General features: G+C 33.6%; 1 long non-coding RNA gene across 6 annotated transcripts; it reads right to left on the reverse strand.

The window, feature by feature from the left end:
- Positions 1-1666: 1666 nt before the first annotated feature.
- On the reverse strand, positions 1667-4613 carry LOC129871071 (uncharacterized). Of its 6 annotated transcripts, none has more exons than XR_008762180.1 (4): positions 4329-4613; positions 3724-3882; positions 2422-2628; positions 1667-1994 (listed from the first exon to the last, which is right to left on the reverse strand). It is a non-coding gene; the product is annotated as an uncharacterized LOC129871071 (long non-coding RNA). The 6 variants fall into 6 exon arrangements; XR_008762177.1 differs by having other exon boundaries at positions 2422-2617; positions 4329-4612; XR_008762178.1 differs by lacking the exon at positions 2422-2628 and having other exon boundaries at positions 1667-1718; positions 1874-1994; positions 4329-4607.
- Positions 4614-7234: the final 2621 nt, after the last annotated feature.

Genomic DNA, 7234 nt, shown 5'->3' on the forward strand with positions numbered 1-7234 from the left:
ATTTTCAAGCAAAATATATAGTTGAAAGGACTTGCAAAAAATGTCTAGCCAACAAACTAACTAAGAGGGAGAGCCACAATCATCAGTCGATGCACGAGCCTCATCATTATTTCCTCCAGCTTCTGGCTGAGATGAGATCGGAGAAATAAATTCATGTACATGCTCAATAAATACAAAAAGCATGTGCTTAGTCAGTGATGGAATCAATCGCCTCACTAACTCATCCACATTTTTCATCGGTGTTGTTTGAGCATTCGAAGATGGTACTGAAGATGCACGATAATTTATCTCATAAAATATTTTTGCTTGATATCCAAGACCATATATCCTTATTTTCTTTTCCCCTCCCACGGCTTGATAATATGGTTTTCATTGATCAACATCACATTGAGTTTGTGTTTGATTCTGTAATATTTCTTGATATTTTTCCTCTAAAAGAGTGATGGTTCGTGAAATTCATTATTAATAGCAACAACAACATGGACACATCCAGACTAGGGGTAAAAATAAAACAGCCATAACCGAGCAAAACAAAGCTCACATGTGTAAATTTCAAACAAAACCAACGTCAAATCAGCAAAACAATAAAAAATAATAGTAGGTAGAACAAAAATAAAGTAGAAGCACCTGGATTTATTCCAATCAACACAAATACCCACAATAACGATGAAATTTGAAAAGGATTAAAGACCAATAGAACATTTCATCCAAATTTGTACAAAAAAATACAATAACAATATAAAATCAAGAAATCAAGTTAAACATAGAAGAAGAGTGAAGAAGCTGGGAGTTGGCGTCTGATTTTTGGTTTGTTTCAATCTTGACTGATTGTTGTTGTTGCTATTCTCACTGGCACTTGTTTGATTTTTGGGTGCCTGGAAGTTGGTTTTAGGGGAGATCATAGTTTGGTTGGGCTGCTTCTAGCAATGGCAAGGGAGAGATGAGGAGCGACAGGGTTGGTAGTGGACTGGTTGTATTTATCGAGGTGTGGTGACTGGTTGTTCTCCAATTACCCACTAAGTTGTTTGTTTGTTCTAGTGTTAGTAATGATGATATATAAAGTGAATACATAATTTTTCCACCAATGAATATATAAAGTGAATACAATTATAGAATGTTGAACGTGCATGCACAATTCGAGCTTATTCACCAACAAAAAGTCTTCTCAATATGCATGACGTCAAGATTATGTCGTATCATGTTAGAACTCCAATAAGCCAAATTCCAAAAGATGCTTTGTTTTTTTCAACCACAAGACTTACATATTCTCTTATTAACTTCTTGTGCATCTAACTCAGTTACTTACCTTATCCCTAACTCACAAACTTGATTAAGAATCTCTTCTCCTATTCTAATAGTTGGTGGTGATCTTGTGACAGCATGACCTTTAAGAAAGTTTTTACGATCTTTCCTAAATGGATGATTTTGGTCAGGTAACATTCTATGACTGTCAAATCAAGTTATTTTCCCACCATATTGTAATTTCAAGAATTCTGCTTCCTCCATACAATAAGGGCATGCTAACTTGCCATCGGTACTTCATCCTGATAGCATAGAATATGCTGGAAAGTCAGACAGTCCACATCAAAGCTACCTAGAATTGAAAATTTAACTTTTTTGAATGTCAAATGCTTCTACACCTGTCTCCCATAACAAAGTCAATTACTTTATTAAAGGTTGTAGATAAACATCAATTTCTTGTTTAGGATTGCGTGGACCTGAAACAATGACAATTAAGAACATATAAGCCTCTTTCATACACATCCTTGGAGGCAAATTATATGGAGTTACAATAACTGGCCATGAAGAGTATTTTCTTCCCGATTGAGCAAATGGCTAGAAACTATCAGTACATAACCCTAACCTCACATACCTTAGTACAGTAGAAAAAATAAAATGAGTTTCATTGAAGTGCTTCCAAGTTTCAGTGTCCGATGGATGATGCGTTACCCCCTCTTCTTGTATATGCTCATGATGCCATCTCATGTCGGCATCTGTTGCATGAGACACATATAATCTTCACAATCTAAGAATAAGAGGAAAATAATACATTTTCTCATAAGAAATTAATTTTCTCTTACAAAAACCAACACGAGGTTTATACCTCTCATAGCTACAAAACTTACAAGATATTAGGTTCTTATCGCCACCCCAATACAACATACATACTGAATTATATTTATCAATATTTTCTACAGGTTAACACAAGCTATGCACAAGCTTCTTGGCCTGATAATAACTGTCCAACACTTGATTATCTTCAGATAAAGCCTCTTTCAATAGTTGCATCATTTGATTATAACCCTTTATGAAAAAGTGTTCTCCATTTTAATATTTAACATCCTAGAAACTACTACGAATTGAGAGAGGGAAGAACCAGGATACAATTCTCTATCAGCAGATTGTAGTAAATCATTAAACCTCTATGCCTCAAGGTTAGGCTCGTCCTCCATTGAAGGAATAAAATCTTCTTCCATTGAAGGTTCACAATGCTGAGATGACTTAGGTTCGATATTACTATAACATTGCCAACTCGAATCCTGGCCAAAGTTTGATCCATCTACATCCAATATCATTTGACGATATGGATTATCTCCCAATTCAGATTGAGTACCACCTGGTAAATCACTAGACATCTCACTAGTCACTTTTTTTTCTCCTTGATATTTCCAAACAAAATATTTCTCAACGAATCCAAAACTAAAAAGATGCACTTTAACAGTTTCAATAATCATATATTTAATGTTGTGACATTTTTTATATGGACATGTAACTTCATCACCACTCATGCTATTTCTATGAGAACATGTAAACTTGAGAAAGTCATTAACACCTGTTATAAAATTAGAATTAATATCCCCTCGACCATCCAATCTCTCGTACATCCAACTACGTTTTAGATTATCTATACTCCTATTTAATGTTAAAATAAACAAGACAATTAGAGTTATCCAAGAAATTAAAACTAAAGAAATTACATAATAGTAAAACAAAATAACTAAAACCACGAGAAAAAAATTGACAAGCAAGAGTGTCAACAAAGAATTCATATTCTAGTAGAACACATAATATGTAAAAATGCAACACCACTTCTTATATCTTACTATTTTTTCAACTCAAAGCAGTTTATACAATTAAAACTAACCTCTCATAATCACAAATATTTTTGGCTTATGCTATTTTTATGTTAGAGATATTTCTTTTCAATGTTTGATTTTTATATAAAACAAGAATATAGCAAACTGAACAAGAGACAACCAAGGCAGTCGATAGTCGTGATTCTATAGATTTTTTTCAATTACTTGTCAATAACTTTAACCCAAATCCATATCATAAATAGTCTTTACTGTATTCAATCATAATTTTTAAACTTGCGAGATCCGAATAATTAAACCAATTACTCATATAAAAGGTAATTAAGGGCTTTAACAATCAAACAAAGAAGAGGAACAGAAAAGCATATACGACCTTTTGGTTGAGTTCAAATGCAGTTAATAGAAATTGATGTCAAATACAATACATACAAATAAAAAATAAGTATCAACAGAAAAGTATATACAATAGAGATATAACAAAATCTATAAATAGAGTAGATTTACTTGAGTTCAAAGACTTTACCTGAACAAATCTCAAAGACTTTACCTTGAATTTCCTTGAGATTCAGCCAAATATATAAATAAAATATCAAATTTGTGAAGAAAATTGAAAAGTAGAAAAAATTACCTTTTGATTTTCAAAGAAATATGGGGTTTGGGTGTTTAATAAGCCAACAATGATGAAGTAGCATCCAAGAAGCAACGATAAATTTCTAGCAATGATGAAGTAGCATCCAAGCAGCAGCAACTGATTTCCAGCAACAATGAAGTAATTATGTCGCTGATACTAGACAAAAATATCAAATAGGTAATACAATGAAGTGAAATATTAATCTACACAAAATAAAAAGCTAAGTATCTGAAAAGTACAAGGTCATATAATACACTCTCCAGTACTAGCTATCCCTCACCTATAACTAACTGTTAAATCTGCAACTAAGTAGGGCGCACTATCTCTTCCCCACTCCAAGACCTTACATTCACACAGATGCACATTAATGCAAAGCCAAAACACTGAATTTACATCTATCAAAATATCACAATTACTCTCAAACCACTTAGATCTCAGTCCAAAATAGATTGAAATAAAAAATTTGAAGACATGAATAAAAATAGAGCTAATTGCTAAAATTATTGCTCCCTGCTAGTTCTACTGGTAAAAGGCAAATAAAATAGAGCTGAAATGAAGAGAATGCTTACTCAAATTGGTGAGATTTTACTACGCTAACTCACCTTCTTCACTTCACTAAACACACCTTCTTTCAAGATCTACAAACTTTCACTTCACAGAATATTGTATGACTAGGTGGGTGGGTAGGCACGTGGGGAGCGACGAGAGGTTCCCCTTTATGTAAGTGACGAGAGGTTCTCCTCACTCTCTCACTCCGTGAAAATGAAAGAAAAGTGTGAGAAAAGTGTTTTAGTGTTGAGAGGGAATTATTTGTGCCCTAAAAAGTTTGAGTAAAAATTGGTGATGAATTTAGTGATGGATATGCACTTTGTCGCTACATATTTCTATATGATTTTAAAGAAATTAGCCAGCGACCAAAATATTGATAGAAAAAAATAAAATAACAATAGCGACAAACTATTGCGTCATTAATTCCGTTGCTAACACGTTAAAATTTTTGTCACCCACCATACATCACCATTTCCGTAGGAAAAATAATGGCACCAAATTTTAGCTCCCAAATTTAGCAACGGATATAAATTTTTGTCGCTAATTTATCACTATTGAAGATCCTAATATTTCTTTGATATTTTAGCGACCAAATTATTTTTCTGTAGCTAATCTGTCATTATTGAGAGAGAAAATATTGTTTGTTGCTACAAACCGATGCTAAATGCTATTTTTTATAGTGTGTGTATATGAGTCATTGGGCTATGATTTTAGGGGGGAGGGTGTCACGATCCAAGCTAGGCCCTAGGCGTGACACGGCGATTAGAATCCCGACAGACTCCAACCAAGCCTTTTAGCATATGATACATGAGAATACATAAGATAATTAGACAAGAACATAGAAAAGATATTATAGATGCGGAATAAAGTCTCAACGAGGAAATTCCATATAAAAGAAAACAAACTAAAGACTCTGATTGAACATGACAACATAGACTCTATGAACATCTAACATACCTCTACTAGTCTAAATGGATATATAAGACAAGCTCACATCTCACAAAAAGTGCAAAAGATAACTCCATAGGAAGAAATATAAGCTCATGTTGGCTGCGTCGTTGAAGCATGAGGACTCACCAATCAAGTGTCAAAGCTAAGTAATTCGATCTTGCCACGAGCGGGAGGATGAGCGTGATGATCGCCGGACCCTACATTATGATATACTGTAGGCAAAAAAAGTACACGTTAGTACATGAAATGCACTAAGTATATGAAAAGCATGAACAATGATAATAGGACATAAACAATATAAACATGGGATACAAGACCAATATCTTAAAAACATGAGTAAACTTGAAAATATTTGAAAATCAAATCACAATCATATGGTCAATGCATCATAAACATCATGAGAATTTATACCATTGCATATATCTTTATATGGGATAGGACCTTTAACCGACATATAAGACCATTAGAGCTATAACATGGAATCCAATGTAACTCCCACATCGAAAAGAGAGAGGCTACTTGCCAAGGTAGACTTTGTGAGAACATCTTTAACTTGAGCTATTTGTAGATCCACTAGCTAGGCCATAAAGAAAAACCTATGCGGGTAACATAGTTAGGGAGTAGATGTTGCTACTAGAGTTTCTTTGGGTCACTACTTGAGCTTTCGGACAGAATCCCACCACAAAGTCTTCTCGGTGATTAGTCAATATCCTAAAAGAATTCATAAATCATATTAATTAATATCATTAGGAAAGGCAATAAGAGATACCAATCCAACATCATAAAAATAGCCATAAGAGTAGCTCATTAACATGATTAATTCATACAAGAATAAGAAAACCTTTCAATCCTTATGAATTCGTGAGTCAGTGAGAAAACCTTTCACCATCTTTAGCATGAATGTGTGAAAATTTCCTTTCACAACCATAAATACTTACTTAAAGCATCATTGAAAAAATCATTCATTATTTTACACTAGTCATTCATAAGTCCTTGATAATTATTCATAAAAGTCATTTATTAATCATGATCATAATTCCATAAATTTATATTTGAAAATAGCATAATGCATGGGTACATAAAAATAAATTGAAATCATGCAATTGAAACTCAAATCACACATAATTTAATCAATGATAGTGAAATAAATCATAATTAAATTGATCCATTCCATTTTATAAGAACTAGGGCTAGAAGATAATCATAGAAGAAGAATTTAAGAGAAAATCCTTTAGGACTCCATGGATGGGACTCAAGCTAGAATAAATGAAAAAGAAACGATACATAGAAGATCAACATGAATTAAATAACACACCAAAATGCATAAAAACAAGGAATATCCAGTCTCAAACTAAAACATGACTTTAAAACTCATTTGATGAACATGCATGCATATGAAAACATGAGAATGACTGAAACACATAGATTGGAAGGAGTGAATCATGAAGGAACTCAATACCTTACCTAAGAATGGAAGGAAAAAGATGAGGATATTGTGACATCATATCGACTTCAGCCTCCCATGTAGCACCCTCAACCTATTGATTCCTCTATAATGCCTTAGTGGAAGCTATTTCCTTGTTCCTCAACCTTATAACTTGTCAGTCCAGAATCTTAACCATCACCTCCTCATAGAATAGACTCTCCTTCACACCAACATTTTCCAAAGGAACCGTAGAGCTAAGATCTCCCACAAACTTCCTCAATAATGAAACATGAAACACCAGATGTACCGATGCCAACTCCGAAGGTCAATCCAATTCATATGACACCTTCTCAATCCATCCCAAAATCTGATATGGGCCTACATATCAGGGACTAAGCTTTCCCTTCTTGCAAATATATATCACACCCTTCATAGGTGATATTTTCAAGTAAATCCAGTCATTTACCTCAAAATTAAGTTCCCTTCTTCTCATAGCTAAATAGGAGTTTTGTGTGCTCTAGGCAATCTTTAATCTTTCTCTAATGAGTCTAATATTTTTCATAGCCTTACACACCAACTCAA

The sequence above is a fragment of the Solanum dulcamara genome, chromosome 10 (assembly GCF_947179165.1).
Source record: "Solanum dulcamara chromosome 10, daSolDulc1.2, whole genome shotgun sequence".
Lineage (NCBI taxonomy): Eukaryota > Viridiplantae > Streptophyta > Magnoliopsida > Solanales > Solanaceae > Solanum > Solanum dulcamara.